Genomic DNA, 18,201 nt, shown 5'->3' with positions numbered 1-18,201 from the left:
TCCAATCTGAAAAGAACATTCCCCATCAGGGACTTCCTTAATTGTAAAACGCAGGGTGTTATCTACAAAATTACCTGTGACTGTAATATGGAGTATGTGGGTAAGACCAGACACCAGATGCGCAGGCGACTGGGTGAACATCTCGGCGACGTTGCCAACAGAAGGGACACAGCTGCCTAAAGGCCATGGGAATAGAAAAGGTTGGGCCCCCAATCCGCGGTGGGGATTGGGACCGCATTTTACTCCAGCGAGAATCCCGCTGGATCTACACATTACGTACGGTCTCACACACGGGCCTGAATGAGCAGCTTCATTTCAGCTGCTTCATCTAGGTTGCCCATATCCATATGCATACTTCATAATTTTGTCTGCTTGTCTATTTGGATCATCATTATTTTATTAACATGTATATTTAATTATACTAGTTCTCTGTTTTTTTCTCCTTTTCCCTCTTTTCTCCATTTCCCCTCCCCTCCCCTCCATTAGTTATCATTCATTATGTACTATCTTTCCATCCCTTTCCTCTTGTACATGTGTCTGTGTATGGTCAGCATATTCATGTTACTTTAATTATCTTTTATGCCACTAATGCCATCTACCTTGCAAAGCGCAACTGAACATTAGTAGCTGTGCTATCTGACAGGACCCAGGGATAGCGTCCCGATTGCCTGGCAACTGTCACGTCATCTCGCGTGAATGGATGAGATTGGACGCAGTGACGTCACTATACGGGCACATGGTAGGGCGCCGTGTGGTTTTTGGAAGGCAGATTTTGCTGGACTGGTTTATTTACACCATGTCCCATATGAAGCCCCCCTTGATGCACCCCTAGAGTAGAAACTATGTAAAAGTGACCCCATCTAAGAAACTACACCCCTCAAGGTATTCAAAACTGATTTTACAATCGTTGTTAATCGTTTAGGTGTTCCACAAGAGTTATTGGCAAATGGAGATGAAATTTAAGGGCTAATTTTTTGCGGGATGAGAAGAAGGTTTTGTTGGCACTATTTTGGGGGGCATATGACTTTTTGATTGCTTGCTATTACACTATTTGTGATGTAAGGTGACAAAAAATACCTTTTTTTTGCACCGTTTTTTTTTTTTGGACTGTGTTCATCTGAGGGGTTAGGTCAAGGGGTATTTTTATAGCGCAGATTCTTACGGACACAGCAATACCTAATATGTCTACTAATATGTCTACTTTTTATTTATTTATTTATTTATTTAGGTTTTACACTATACTATCCTTTTATAAACAAAAAAAAAAACTAGTCAGTTTTTTTTGTTTTTAGCCGATTATCTTAGGTAGGGGCTCATTTTTTGCGGGATGAGAGAACGGTTTTATTGGCACTATTTTGGGGGGCATATGACTTTTTGATCGCTTGCTATTACACTTTTTGTGATGTAAGGTGACAAAAAATACCTTTTTTTGCACTGTTTTTATTTTATTTTTTGACCGTGCTCAGCAGATTCTTACGGACGGGCGATACCTAATATGTCAACTTTTTTATTTATTTTAGTTCTACAAAATAATATTTTTGTAAAAATGTTTTTGTTTGTTTTAGTGTCTCAAGTCTGAGAACCATATATATATTTTTTTTTCCGATTGTCAGTGGCTAAATGGAATTAAAATTGGGGAAGGGGATTATAAATTTAGTACTCCATGGAAGTGTGGTACTTCCTGAAGCAACCAATAATGCAGAGATCCGGATGATCGGGGCACGTGTCACACAGATTGGTGGTGTCCTTCAGTATCCCCCTCCTGTGACACACGCTGCACCCTTTTTTGGGACCATCCCTTCTTTCCAGTATGGGGGATCACACCTGGAAAGTGTTGGCCAGGGACGATCCTGGCGCCTCCAGTTCCTGAGGTACTCTGGCCTGCTCTTTCCCGGTCAGAAAAGATTAGGGCCTTGAGGACTGCCTCATAGAACTGGAGGAATTTCCCTGTGTTGCCAGCGCTCCGGGACAGCACAAAAGAGTTGTACAAGGCAACCTGTACCAAGTAGACTGCAACTTTTTTGTACCATGCCTGCGTTTTGCGCATGGCATTATATGGCTTGAGGAATTGATCAGAGAGATCAACTCCTCCCATATACCGATTGTAGTCGATGATACAATCGGGATTGAGGACTGTTGCCGCAGTACCTCGCACATGGACAGGGGTGATACCGTTACCCTGAATTGTGAACAGTACAAGGACATCACTCTTGTCCTTATATCTGACCAGCAACAGGTTTCCACTGGTAAGGGCACAGGTCTCACCCCTGGTAATAGGTACCTGGAGGGGGTGGGTAGGGAGGCCGCATTGCTTTTTCTGCATGGTCCCACAAGCAGACGTGGATCTGGCAGCGAGGGACTGGAACAAGGGGATACTAGTATAAAAGTTGTCCACGTACAGATGGTAACCTTTATCTAGTAATGGGTTGATAAGGTCCCACACAAGATTCCCGCTAACACCCAGAGTGGGGGGGACATTCTGAGTGTTCAATACGGAAATCTCACCCCTCATACACACGAAACATGTAAGTGTACCCTGAGGTACTCTCACAAAGTTTGTACAACTTCACACCATACCTCGCCTACTTAGAGGGAACATAATGGCGGAAAATGAGTCTCCCCTTGAAAGCAATGAGAGACTCATCAACCGCGACCTCCCTTCCAGGTACATAGGCCTCCATAAATTTGACCGGCCTGATTTTGTACAGGCGGTCATAGGCAGGATCACCTTGGGGGGGACATGCTGCATTATCTGCATAATGCAGGCATTTCCGGATGGCCTCAAACCGGGTACGTGCTATGGCCATACTGTAAAGTGGGGTCTGGTAGAGGACATTCCCACTCCAGTAATGCCTGACACTGTTTTTTTTTACTAGGCCCATGTGCATCTCAAGGCGTCAAAATGTCCTCATCTCGAGTCCAGCCACCGGCCCTAGCCAAAATGGAGCCCTGGTGTTGAGCAATGAACTGTTGGGCATACAGGTTCATTTGCTTCACCATCAGATTCACAAAGTGGTCACTGAAAAAAAGACTAAAATAGTGAAGCCCACTGTGGGAATCTGGATTTCTGGTTGGCCAACAAAATCAGGAATCGCAGGCTCAAAATGCTCCCCAGAGACCCGAATAACCAAGAAACGCAGCAAACGGCAGGTCTGAATTGACCTGCGGTTTGCTGCTATCACTGCATTGTCCCAGGGTGCCTGCTCAATTATTTAAGCAGGCACCCAGTTCCGATCACCACCCGCCGCCCGGCGCTGATCGGAACTACACATGACATACCTGTAAGTCATGTGTCCTTAAAGGGACACTGACAGGCCCAATAAGCATGTTTAGCTATATATATATATATATATATATATATATATATATATATATATACATATATACACACACATGCATAAATCTTCTAATGTGTATTAAAAACATATAAGTATAACCTCTGTCCATCTTATAAATACAGCAAAATCATGTTTGATGACCTGATGTAATTGCTCTTCTTTCTGCCCAAGGGGCAGCGTTTCAGCTCCACATGGGAGCACATATGCGCCCCAACCGCCGTTTTCAAGCGCCGCCCAGCTCATCAATATTCACTTTGCTGGGCGGCTTCTGCTGTCCCCGACTTTCTGAGATCTTTCTATTGGGCATGCACGGGATCTCGGAACGTCGGGGACAGCAGAAGCCCCCCAGCGAAGTGAATATTGATGAGCTGGGCGGTGCTTGAAAACAGCAGTTGGGGCGCGTGTGTGCGCCCATGTAGAGCTGAAACGCCGGCCCTTGGGCAGAAAGAAGAGCAATTACATCATGTTATTAAACATGATTTTGCTGTATTTATAAGGTGGTGTCACAGAAGGTGTTACAGAAAACTAGAAGACACAAATGAAGATCCGACTGACTTGATCGAAAACTAAGGAACATAAGGGTAAGCCCTGTAACAACCCTAGCTCTCTCCCTTACTGCTCAGCCTATGCAAAAATCTCTATGGTAGAAAATTGCATACCCTCGTTCCTCGACTGTATGACACCTGAACACCCTATAATAGTGAGGGGACACAACCACCGGCTTCCTACACTTAATACGGAGGGAGTCAGGGTCACCTAGGATCAAGCAAACAGGAAAACACAAATAAATGAACAGACTTATCTGTAGAAGCATCAGTTGTAGCATCCAGCATGCACACACTCCAGGAAGTTGTATAAACCGCAAAGTGATGCAGTATGGGAAGGGATTTAAAGGAATGCAATCAGTACAACTAGATGACAGCTGAGAGAGGGAAATGAGATGACAAAACAAAAGCAAAAAACAAAAGAACCTCAAGCAGGAGGTTCTGAAGAACGTCTGTCAGAGCTTCTCAGATGTCTGGCGGTGACAGGTGGACAGGGGTTATAGTTATATGTTTTTAATACACATTAGAGACCTGTGCATGCATATACAGTACAGACCAAAAGTTTGGACACACCTTCTCATTCAAAGAGTTTTCTTTATTTTCATGACTGAAAATTGTTGATTCACACTGAAGGCATCAAAACTATGAATTAACACATGTGGAATTATATACATAACAAAAAATGTGTGAAACAACTGAAAATATGTCATATTCTAGGTTCTTCAAAGTAGTCACCTTTTGCTTTGATTACTGCTTTGCACACTCTTTGGCATTCTCTTGATGAGCTTCAAGAGGTAGTCATCTGAAATGGTTTTCTTTTCACAGGTGTGCCCTGTCAGGTTTAATAAGTGGGATTTCTTGCCTTATAAATGGGGTTGGGACCATCAGTTGCATTGTGGAGAAGTCAGGTGGATACACAGCTGATAGTCCTACTGAATAGACTGTTAGAATTTGTATTATGGCAAGAAAAAAGCAGCTAAGTAAAAGAAAAACGAGTGGCCATCATTAATTTAAGAAATGAAGGTCAGTCAGTCCGAAAAATTGGGAAAACTTTGAAAGTGTCCCCAAGTGCAGTCACAAAAACCATCAAGCGCTACAAAGAAACTGGCTCACATGCGGACCGCCCCAGATAAGGAAGACAAAGAGTCACCTCTGCTGCGGAGGATAATCCGAGTCACCAGCCTCAGAAATCGCAAGTCCATGCCACACAGAGTTCTAGCAGCAGACACATCTCTAGAACAACTGTTAAGAGGAGACTGTGTGAATCAGGCCTTCATGGTAGAATATCTGCTAGGAAACCACTGCTAAGGGCAGGCAACAAGCAGAAGAGACTTGTTTGGGCTAAAGAACACAAGGAATGGACATTAGACCAGTGGAAATCTGTGCTTTGGTCTGATGAGTCCAAATTTGAGATCTTTGGTTCCAACCACCGTGTCTTTGTGTGACGCAGAAAAGGTGAACGGATGGACTCTACATGCCTGGTTCCCACCGTGAAGCATGGAGGAGGAGGTGTGATGGTGTTCTGGTGCTTTGCTGGTGACACTGTTGGGGATTTATTCAAAATTGAAGGCATGCTGAACCAGCATGGCTACCACAGCATCTTTAAGCGGCATGCTATTCCATCCGGTTTGTGTTTTGTTGGACCATCATTTATTTTTCAACAGGAAAATGACCCCAAACTCATCTCCAGGCTGTGTAAGGGCTATTTGACCATGAAGGAGAGTGATGGGGTGCTGCGCCAGATGACCTGGCCTCCACAGTCACCGGCCCTGAACCCAATCGAGATGGTTTGGGGTGAGCTGGACCGCAGAGTGAAGGCAAAAGGGCCAACAAGTGCTAAGCATCTCTGGGAACTCCTTCAAGACAGTTGGAAGACCATTTCAGGTGACTACCTCTTGAAGCTCATCAAGAGAATGCCAAGAGTGTGCCAAGCAGTAATCAAAGCAAAAGGTGGCTACTTTGAAGAACCTAGAATATGACATATTTTCAGTTGTTTCACACTTTTTTGTTATGTATATAATTCCACATGTGTTAATTCATAGTTTTGATGCCTTCAGTGTGAATCTACAATTTTCATAGTCATGAAAATAAAGAAAACTCTTTGAATGAGAAGGTGTGTCCAAACTTTTGGTCTGTACTGTATATATAGCTAAATATGCTTATTGGGCCTGTCAGTGTCCCTTTAAGTATTGGGACATCATGACGTACCGGTACGTCATGTGTCCCCAAGAGTTTAAGGACTATTGTGTGTGACAGCAGCAATATATATTTTTAGTGCATCCTGCCCTAAATACCATGTAATAGGCCGCTGCGGACAGTTAAATTATCAGCTCCAAATCTCCTGTTTAAAGTGTACGCATCCCTAAAATATTAGTGACTTCCAGTGCAGTTTTCTCGTAGACGGTGTCCGCTGCGAACAGTTGCATTTTTGCGACACATCTCCTGTTTAAAGTGTGTGCATTCCTAAAATATCAGTGACATCCAGTGCAGTTTTTCCATAGATGGTGTCCCCTGCGGACAATTACATTTTATGCTCCACATCTCCTGTCTAAAGTGTGTGCATCCCTAAAATATCAGTGACATCCAGTGCAGTTTTTCCATAGACAGTGTCTGCTGCAGATTGTTAAATTATTCGCTCCACATCTCCTGTTTAAAGTGTGCGCATTCCTAAAATTTCAGTGGCATCCAGTGCAGTTTTTCTGTAGACACTGCGAACTGTGACATTACTTATGGTACCTGTCCTGTATAACGTTTCCTTATCACAAATACTGTTGTAAATTTTTTGGCACATACACTTCCAAATCCTATGCTACTGTATGTGTGACAGACTTTCAAGAATATATCACATTTAAAAAGAAGAAGGTGAGCAGTAGGGGATGGGGAAGTGGCCGTGATGCTGATGGGGCACGCAGAGGCCGTAGCCCTGGGCACAACAAAACTGTACCTGCTGCCAGAGCACAAGAAAAACAATCATCCAAGATACCTAGCTTCATGTCTTAGTTTGCAGGGCAGCGCAGGGCACCACTCTTGAAGTCAGCCCCGTGCGATGAGGTGGTTGGTTAGATTGCAGCAGATAATGCTTCCAGTCGGTTAAGCACCACTCTGTCTTCCACGAAGTCCAGTCTCAGTAGCAAGGAGTCTAGACCGCACAATCCTCACCCTGATCCTCCTTCCTCCCACCATTTACATTGTGGCCAAACAAGTGATCGCACACTCGGATATTCCGAGGAGCTCTTTTCAGCACCATTAATTGATTTGGCACTGTCGCCAAGCACGCTTGAAGAGGGACATGAGATCTGGTGCCCTGATTCCCAACTTCTTGAGCATCCACAGTCACAAGAACATGACAGTGGTAAATGGCAATTAGAGTTTCATAAAGTGGATGAAGATGAGACACAGTTGCCAATGAGTCAACCGCAATTACTGTCTCAAGAGATTGATGAAGAGGATGAGACACAGTTGGCAATCACTGATGTTGTGGTTAGGTCAACAAATCAGGAGGATGATCAGAGTGAGGAAGTTGAAGAGTTGGTGGTGGACGATGAGGTCACTGACCCAACCTCGGAATGTGGAAAGCCGAGCGAGAAGAACAGTACAGAGGGGGAGGGATCTGCAGCACTGCACGTTTCCACGGAGCACCCCCTTGCAGAAATCTCCCTTGCCAAGGGGTAGATGTTCTGCAGTCTGCCGCTATTTTGAAGAAAGTGTGAACGACAAAAGAATAGTAGTTTTTAACCTGTTTCATACGAAATTGAGCAGGGGCGTGAACACTAGCAACCTCACCAACACCAGCATGATCCGCCACATGGCATTCAAGCACTGTAATAAGTGGGATGAACACCTGGGGCCACAATCTGTGTCTGCAGGTCACACCACCTCATCCCCTATGTTATGTGCTGGTCAATCCCCTGTCGAAGGTGTAGGCTCTGATGCCTCCCGCCCTGCACCTGGACCTTCGCAAGCACCATCAGTGACCACATCCACTTACATGTCCCAGCACAGCATAAAAATGTCCTTACCCCAGACCTTTGAACCCAAGCAAAAATACCCAGCCACCTACCCACAGGACATAGCAGTAAATGTGCAGCTTTCCAAATTACTGGCCCTGGAAATGTTGCTATTTAGGCTAGTGGACACTGAGGCCTTCCACAGCCTGATGTCGGCTGCCGTCCCGCGTTACGCAGTCCCCAGTCTCCCCTATTTTTAAGGTGTGCCATGCCCGCCTTACACCAACCCGTGTAACACCCCAGAGTTGTGTTACTACACTCCTCTACCCCTCTACTGTCTCCTAAGAGGCTGTATATTGTCATCTGATGTAATTTATATTATGTCCTCCACAAATGTGCAAAAACCTATGTTAAATGCAATTGTTCAACTCATTTTCCTGGTATGTCAGCAGGTGGCAGCATCATTGGTAGAGATGGTTTTAATGTTATGGCAGTTCAGAGTAGAATGATCCTGTTCTATTCTGCCCCCCTGTTGAAGAGAAGTGGATGTTTCCATCTTCCTGCAGCAACAGAGGGAAAAACCAGTTAGGGCCAGTTGAGTTACCCCCTATATAGGGAAGAGAGCAAGGATCTTGTCTTGGCTGAGACCTGATCACATACCCAGACTGAGCACCTTCAGCCTGAGCTGGATGAAAAGAAGCAGACAACCTCCAGAGTTCAAGAAAGAAAGCATATCCTGAGAAATCATCTGTGAGTTAAATCCAGAGACCTAGGAGAAGCCATTGCTCCTCAGCTAGTCTGTCCCTAGAAAGCAGAAGGAACAGAAAAGTGCAGAAGATTAATTACTGCCACAGAAACAGAGCTACCAAGCAGAGCTACCAAGCAGATGTCCTATCCTGCAAGGTCCCCACATATAAAGCAGAAGCATTTATTCCTGCCAATGATTTCTAAAACCTGCTGGGACCAAAGCTGTATACTGCTTGGATACAAGTTATCTTCAGTAAAGAAATGTTTGAACTACATCTAAAGGTCTGGACATCAATTCTGCTGCAAAATTCCTCTATTACTCTTACTGTCACTGGAGCCAGGCGTCCGGTCGTACCCAGGTAGGAGACACCGTTGACACAATTAGCTCTAGCCTATAGAGACATTATAGTCCATTACAACACTCTGGCATTCCTAATCTGGGACGTGCATTATAACACCTTGGAAGGGCCCTAGTGTAATACCCTGTGCATGCTGCAATTCACGACAAATACAGAACTATTATCCACCCGTCTCCTAGCCCACTGCATAAGTGGCGTCAGCGTACCCATTCCTGGTCACTGCACATGTGTCCCTTAACATCACACGTGCCCTGACCAACGCAGTTACTGGGAAGATTCACTTAACCACGGACACATGGACAAGTGCATTTGGCCAAGGATGCTACATTTCCCTGATGGTACACTGGGTGAATGTTGTGGATGCTGGGAGCGAGTCGTACCCTGGGATGGCACAGGTTCTACTGACGCCATGGATTGTGGGCCCTACGTCAATTTCGTCATCCCGAGGTGTTCTACTCGAGCACCTGAGCACTTTGGTGCTCGACCAACACTAGTAGAAATATTTCCTTGTAATAAACCCTGTTACTGCCTGTATCGAACAGCACTTGCACCCTAATAAGAGCGGTTTGCTATAATTACAGAGCTGTATAATGGCAATTTGGGTGCCTAGTCAGTTCTGTTAGGTCTAATAGGAATGTTTCTATTACCCAGGCTGTCACCTCCCCGAATGAACCCTGTTTAACAGAAATGCAATGGAAGGATTCCTCTCTATCCTTTCCCTACACCTTGAATAATCTTTCCCTGCACTTATACATCTTTTTTTTAGCGCAATGACGATTTTTCTATCACTGTCGCTAGTGCCTGCAGACACGTCTCTCCCTGCACTAAGTACACTGGAGAATGGCAGAATCTAAGATGGCTGCCATATTTATACGGCTTTGACATCACAGGGCTGGCTGCTGATTGGCTGCATGCATGTCAGTATGGGTCATTCCCCCCTTCCCAGGCGTCATTTCTTCATGTCCTTGCTAGTGATGTCCCGAACTATTCACCGGCGAACATAGCTTGTTAGCGTTCGCCGCGGCAGGTGAACATATGCGATGTTCGGTCCGCCCCTATACATCATCAGTGAGTAAACTTTGACCCTGTACCTCACAGTCAGCAGACAAATTCCAGCCAATCAGCAGCAGACCCTCCCTCCCAGACCTTCCCAACTCCTGGACAGCATCCATTTTAGATTCATTCGGAAGCTGCATTCTCAGTGAGAGGAGGGACAGTGCTGCTGCTGATTCAATAGGGAAAGCATTAGCTAGGGCAGTGTTCTGTGTCCACAGACTCATCTGCTGTAAGTTGCAGTTGCCTGGCTGCCCGTGTGTGAGAGGCTGCAGGCTCAGTCACAGACAGAATTGTGTGCACACCATTCATACAGAGTGTGACAGAAAATACCTCGCAGATAAAAAAAATAAAATTATATTTAATATTTTTCTGTGATATAATTGCAGTTGCAAGCCAGTGTGTGCCAGGCCCACACAGACTGTATTGTGGCCACTGGCTAGGCCTCCACTCATACCGTTACAGTGTGTCACTCACTCAGATACCTTGCAAATAAAAAAAATTATATTTAATATTTTTCTGTGATATAATCACTGTTGCAAGCCAGTGTGTGTCAGGCCCACACAGACTGTATTGTGGCCACTTGCTAGTGGCTAGGCCTCCACTCATACCGTTACAGGGTGTCACTCACTCAAATACCTTGCAAATGAAAAAATTATATTTAATATTTTTCAGTAATATAATTACAGTTGCAAGCCCGTGTGTGTCAGGCCCACACAGACTGTACTGTGCCCACTGCCCACCACTTATATAGGGTGGCACAGTACCTTGAACGCATAGTACCACTTATCTAAAAAAAAAATGACATGCAGAGGCAGGCCACCCCGCAGGGGCTGTCGTGGTCGTGGTGCTGTGATTTCCACTGGCCCTGGAATAATGCCCAGTGTTCTGAGGCCACTCTGAACCCCAAAAATTGGGAGAAAATAGTTGACTGGCTTACACAGGACACCCAATTTTCAACAGCTTCCGCTAAGAACCTTGATGCACCATCCTCCTCCAGCTCAGCTTTGGTCACCTGCTCTCAAGTTACCACTCTCCCGCCCGCCGCCACCACCACCACAGCCACCACAGCCACCACAGCCGCTTCACTTGATCCCTCAGAGGAGTTATTTACACATCAGTTGGATGAAATTAGTGATGCACAACCATTATTGCCAGAGGATATAGATAACAGGGATATGTCTCAGTCAGGCAGCATTACACACATGGACATACAGTGTAATGATGATGATGATGTTGTCCCCACTGCTGCTTCCTTTGCTGAGGTGTCAGATACAAGTGAAGTGGTTGATGATGACGATGTGTCCGTGGATGCCACGTGGGTGCCTGCTCGAAGAGAAGATGAAGGCACATGATCTCACATCACAAACGCCAATGGGATCAACACATGAGTACAAGCAGCACACAAACTCAAAGCCACCATCCTCCTCCTGGTCCAGAATCTTCAGCCACGTCAACCACTGTTGTCCTCCTTGCCCCCTCTCAACCACCCGCCACTCCGCTCCTCACCTTCTGCAGTTCCATCTCATCTGCCCACAGTTAGGTGTCTGTAAAGGAAATGTTTGAGCGTAAGAAGCCAATGTCACAGAGTCACCCCCTTGCCAGGCGTCTGACAGCTGGCTTGACAGAACTCTTAGCCCGCCAGCTTTTACCATACCAGCTGTTGGAGTCTGAGGCCTTTAATAAAAAAAATTGTCGCTATTGGGACACCACAGTGGAAGGTACCCGGACATTTTTTTTTTTTTCCAAAAAGGCAATCCCAAACCTCTACTCATACATTGTTAGGGGCAAGGGTCCATCTGACCACTGATACCTGGTCCGCAAAGCACGGTCAGGGCAGGTACCGTATTTTTCGCCCTATAAGATGCAGCGGCCCATAAGACGCACCTAGGTTTTTGGGGAGGAAAAAAAAAAAATATATATTTTTAACCAAAAGGTGTGCTGTGTGTTTGGTGGGTTTGGAACGAATGGTGGTCTCTGGATGGCACGATTACTGGGGATCTGTGGATGACTGACACATGTGTGGGATCTGTGGATGACTGACACTGTTATGTGGGGGATCTATGGATGATGGACACTGTTATGGGGGATCTGTGGATGACGGACACTGTTATGGGGGGGATCTGTGGATGACGGACACTGATATGGGGGGGATCTGTGGATGACGGACACTGATATGGGGGGGATCTGTGGATGACAGACACTGATATGGGGGGGATCTGTGGATGACAGACACTGTTATGGGGGGGATCTGTGGATGACAGACACTGTTATGGGGGGATCTGTGGATGACAGACACTGTTATGGGGGGATCTGTGGATGACAGACACTGTTATGGGGGGATCTGTGGATGACTGACACTGTTATGGGGGGGATCTGTGGATGACTGACACTGTTATGGGGGGGATCTGTGGATGACTGACACTGTTATGGGGGCGATCTGTGGATGGCACAGTTATGGGCTGGGGGGGTCTGTGGATGGCACAGTTATGGGCTGGGGTGGGTCTGTGGATGGCACTGTTATGGGCTGGGGGGGTCTGTGGATGGCACTGTTATGGGCTGGGGGGGATCTGTGGGTGGCACTGTTATATATGTGCCATCCACAGACCCCCCCAGCCCATAACAGTGCAATCCACAGACCCCCCCAGCCCATAACAGTGCCATCCACAGACCCCCCCCAGCCCATAACTGTGCCATCCACAGACCCCCCCCGCCCATAACTGTGCCATCCATAGATCGCCCCGCCCCCCCCCCCCCCACGCCGCCAGTATACTAAAATAAGATGTCATATTCAATTTATACTTATTAAACATGCCCCCTCAGTCCTACTTACTACCTTACATCCTAATCGCTAGTGTAGAATTCAGGCAGGCAGGGCGGGCGGCCGGCGCGTCTCTTACTGACGTCACTTGCCTGCGCCGCCTGCTTCATTCATAAAGTAGGCGGCGCAGGCACGTGACAAGAGTTACGCTGCCGCCCGCCCGGCCTGAATTCTACTGCCGCGATTAGGATGTAAGGTAGTAATAGGACTAAGGGGACAAGTTTAATAAGTATTACTTGAAAATGACATCTTATTTTAGTATACTGGAGCTGCGGAGCGGTGCTACACTACACTGACTGCACCGCCCCGCCGCTATTGCCAGCCCCCAGATCCTCCTCCCAGTCCCTCCCCCGGCCCCCGCTCCGCACATCGCAGCTTGCGATGTAAAACGGCAAGCATTCGCCCCATAAGACGCAGGGGCATTTCTCCCCCATTTTGGGGGAAGAAAAAGTGCGTCTTATGGGGCGAAAAATACGGTATATCACCTACACTGCGCATTGGGTCAACCTGCTGACGGCTGCCAAGCATGGAATGCGTGGCTCTGCAGCGGAGTTGGTGACACCGCCACGACTTGCAGGTAGGCCTACTGCCACCTCCTCTACTCCTCCTACTCCATCCTCTTCCATAACCTCCTCGGTCCTCTTCTGCTGCGGCGTCTGGCTGCACATCAACTGAATCCCCCCAGCTCCCCAGGGGCTATTCCACATCCTAGATAAGACAGTGTCGCGCTGTCTTGGGGTTGACTTGCCTGAAAGCAGAGAGCCACACCGGACCAGCACTCCTGTCCGACCCGGACCGCATAGGTGGATCAGTGGCTGACCCCACACCAACTGGAGATCGGCAAAGTGGTGTGTGACAATGGAAGCAATTTGTTGGCGGTATTTAATTTGGGCAAGTTGTCACATGTGCCGTGCATGGCACATGTGTTGAATCTCATCGTACAACACTTTGTGTCTAAGTACCCAGGCTTACAGGACGTCCTCAAGCAGGCCAGGAAGGTGTGTGGCCATTTCAGGTTTTCCTACATGGCCATGGCGCACTTTTCAGACATTCAGCGCCGAAACTACATGCAAGTGAGGCGCTTGATTTGCGACAGCCCGACATGTTGGAATTCAACACTCCTAATGTTCGACAGCCTTCTCCAACAAGAAAAAGCCGTCAACGAGTATTTGTATGACCGGGGTGCTAGGACAGCCTCTGCGGAGCTGGGAATTTTTTTGCCACGTTACTGGATGCTCATGCACAATGCCTGTTGGCTCATGCGTCCTTTTGAGGAGGTGACAAACCTAGTCAGTCACATACCATTTGTTTTCTTCCTGGAGTGAGCCCTGCGAAGAGTGCTGGATCAGGCTGTAGATGAGCGTGAAGAGGAAGAGTTGTGGTCACCATCACCACCAGAAACAGCCTTGTCCTCATCGCTTGCCGGACCTGCGGCAACGTTGGAAGAGGAGTATGAGGAAGAGGAGTCAGAGGAGGAATGTGGCTTTGAGGAGGAGGAAGACCAACCACAGCAGGCATCCCAGGGTGCTCATTGTTGTCACCAGTCTGGGACCCGTGGTGTTGTACGTGGCTGGGGGGGGAAGAACAGACCGTCAATGACATCAGTGAGGACGAGGAACGAGAAATGAATAGCTCGGCATCCAACCTTGTGCGAATGGGGTCTTTCATGCTGTCATGTATGTTGAGGGACAGTATAAAAAGGATGAAAGAGAACGACCTGTACTGGGTGGCCACGCTACTAGACCCCCGGTATAAGCAGAAAGTGGCGGAAATGTTACCAAATTACCGAAAGTCAGAAAGGATGAGGCAGTTCAAAACCAAACTAAAAAATATGCTTTACACAGCTTATAAGGGGGATGTCACAGCACAACGGGAATCTAACAGGGGAAGAGGTGAAAGTAATCCCCTTCCTACAACGACCACGGCGGCAAGGACAGGATGCTTTGACGGATGACGTAGAGGACGTCGCGCTCCCCGCCTCCCCCCTGGCTCAGCTGTCTCGCTGCTTAGAATATGTTGGCGTCTTTGTGCCGAACCCTTCCCGCACCCTCTCCATGACCGTGGGTTAAGCGCCATCACGTTACAGCTCTACTGCCTCTCAGCTACAGCCTATGACGCTATTTCCACTGCTACTGCTATTGTTGTGCTCGGACGTGGGGCCAGCTTTTCTGCCTGTTTTCGATCTTGCCGTTCCTGCCGCTCCTGCCGCTTCCTCCTCTCCTACCTTCTGTGCCGTCGTGAACAGGTCGGTATGTGGAGTTCTTTTGTGGAGTGTGTCTCCGGTTTCCGTTGATCCGCTGTTCCCCTCCTGTGTTTCCCTTACTCGATGATTTTCTGGACAAGCTGACAAGCTGAAGAAACATATTTAGGACCGTTGACGATTCTCCTTGCTTGCTCTCTCCTTACGTTTTTCCACATGATCTGGTCCTTCCCTCGTGTTTTTAGCCTTTACCGACTTGCCCCCTCTTCTCTTTGATGCTGCGGTGATTAACCTCCCTGTGATTGCTGTGATTGCTGATTCTAACTAACCCGGGCTGGAGATTGATAACTTGTTGGAGGACTCTTCAAGGGGCCTGTATGTATGAAGTCTAAGATACAACTAATTCCGTTTTGGGTCTCTGGATTCTGTCCAGTATTTTTTATTTATTTTTTCCCCTCCTGATTATTGTTTTCCCCTTTTCCTTTTTTTTTTTTTTTTCCCCCCCCCCCCCCCTCTATACTGCTGGGACTAATTCTGTTGATCCTACTCTGATAGGCTGCTGGTGTTAATACCTTAGGGGAAAAAGATAAAATAAAAAATGAGGTGCCTATGATTATAAGAAAGTGAACTATAGAGTCTAAAGCATAAGGTGGAGAAGGGGAGGGAGGAGAAGGAAGGAAAAGAAAAGAAGAGAGGAGAAAGAGTATAAAGAAGAGGGGACATAATAGAGAAAAGGGAAAAGGGAAGGGAGGGAAGGGGAGAAAAGGAAAAGAGAGAAGAAAAGAAAACAAGAATAAACAAGAAAGGAGTGGAAAAAAATAAAAAATAAAAATAAAAGGGGGATAAGAAGAAGGGAAAAGAAAAGAAAAGAAAAGAAAAAAATAAAGATAAAAGAAAAAAGAGAAAGAAGGAGAGCAAAGAAAAGATATATACTTAAAAGGAGAGAAAGAGGCGGAATAAGGGGCAAGAAAGAAGAGGGGAGAGGAGAAAAAAAAAAAAAAAAAAAAAAGGAATAAGACATGGGCCCAAAAGCTCCTAGGCGCTCGACTGATCTATCAGGTCAGAAACACGGGTCCAAAACTGCTGAACCAACAAAACTGGACCAGTTCCTGAGGTCTCCTAGGGTCAATACGAGGGGCGGACAAAAGGAATTTTTCGCAAAAAAAAACGATGACTCAGAGATAACTGACTTAGAAACACAAAAAGTCGCTAGATACCCCGAAGAAGAAGACGGCATAATGGGGGAAGTTATCCCTAATGACAATTCTTCTCCGCTAGAAGAAATACTCCTAGCGGTTAAACAGAACGGGGATTTAATACAGGCGGTCACAACCCAACTTGGGTTTATTCAAGTTGATGTGGGACTAATAAAAGATGATTTGTCAAAAATGCGAGACAGAGTCCACAACCTTGAAAGTTCCGTCACCCTCATACAGAATGAATCCAAAAAAATAAATACGGAAGTCTCCACATTTAAAGCAGAATATAATCTCTTGAAGAAAAAGGTAGTGGACCTTGAGGATAGGTCACGAAGATACAATGTGAGAATAATTGGGATTCCAGAGGGTGTGGAAGAGAAAAATCCAACCCAATTTGTACAGAAATTAATTCTTGAGAACTTTGGGAAAGAGTCATTTTCTCCTCTTTTTATGATTGAAAGAGCTCATCGGGTCCCAGGAGGAAAACCAATTCCAGGGAGACAACCTCGGACATTCCTTGCTAAGTTATTGACCACAGGGGACAGAGATGTCCTCTTGAGAAGGGCGAGGGAATCCTCACCGGTTGTGTACAACGGGATTAGACTGGCCTTTTTTCCCGATTTCTCGAAAGAAATACAAGAAAAGAGACGCACATTTATGATTGTTAAAAAGAGGCTAAGAGAAAGGGATATAAAATATTCTCTTATATTCCCAGCCAAATTGCGGATTGTTTTTGAGGATAAAATCCTTTTTTTTGACACTTCAGAAGAAGCCGCGGACTGGCTTGACCGAAATAATCGATAATTCAATTGAGTTATGATTTGGCGGGAACAACTTGTACTATAAGGGGCTTATACCCCTAAATGTAGTTCTCTTTGCTTCTTAATGGGGGTGGCTGAGTGGGGGGAGTGTGGAGGGTTGGTCATAGGAAAGAAATCTACTACAATATGTGGTGGATTGCCTGTGGGAGGGGGGTGAGGGGGGGGGGGGTGGGGTTGGGTTGTGGTGCGTCAAAGTAGGTGTGGTTTCCCTTTTTTTTAGTTTATTACTTTTTTCTTTTTTTTTTTTCTCTTCTTTCTCTTTCCTGTTTCTCCATTTAACCATTGTTGATGACGATGATTAGAATTTTTGCTTGGAATGTACGTGGTTTGGGAGAAAGATTTAAGAGACAAGCGGTTCTTGACCTGACTCAGGCCCATCTACCAGCAATAGTATGTCTGTTAGAGACCCACCTTACTGAGGAGACCACTAGAGTGGTCGACAGGGGATGGGCTGCGCATACGTATCATTCTACCCTCTCCAATTATTCGAGAGGTGTTACGGTGTTGATACATAGACTTATCGACTTCGTTTGTGAGGCATCCTCTGTCGACCAACAGGGGAGATATATTTTTTTATACTGTAGGTTAGGGGGAAAGCTATGTATTTTGGCCTTTGTCTATATCCCACCGCCATTTTCCTTTTCGGTTCTTAATTCTCTTCTATTATTCATGGATAAATGGCCAGAATGTCCAACATTGATTATTGGCGATTTTAACTGTGTAATCGATCCTTTACGTGACAGGGTTTCTATGAGTGCCGGGAGAGACTGTCCGGTCCAGGGGTCTCCCCTCGCACGGTTTTGCCTGGAGGCTGGATTTGAGGACGCTTGGGAACATCTGGGACAGGGGAAAAGGGTTTTTTCATGCTTTAGCAAAGCAGGTAAATCGTTGTCCAGAATAGATCTTGTACTGATAAATAGTAAATATGTGAAACTGATAAAGCGAATGAAATATGAAACAAGGTCAATATCTGACCATTCTCCGCTATTACTTGAATTATGCTTATCTCAGGAAAGATATACACCAAAACCTTCCTTTAGACTAAACCCTTATTGGCTATCAGTTATAAAGACACATGAAATAATTCGAAATGAAATAGGCCGATTCTGGGATATTAATTATGGTTCAGCAAAAATTCAAGTGGTATGGGATACCTTTAAGGCATACATGA

This window comes from Bufo gargarizans, chromosome 2 (assembly GCF_014858855.1).
Source record: "Bufo gargarizans isolate SCDJY-AF-19 chromosome 2, ASM1485885v1, whole genome shotgun sequence".
Lineage (NCBI taxonomy): Eukaryota > Metazoa > Chordata > Amphibia > Anura > Bufonidae > Bufo > Bufo gargarizans.
This window is presented reverse-complemented; position numbering follows the sequence as displayed.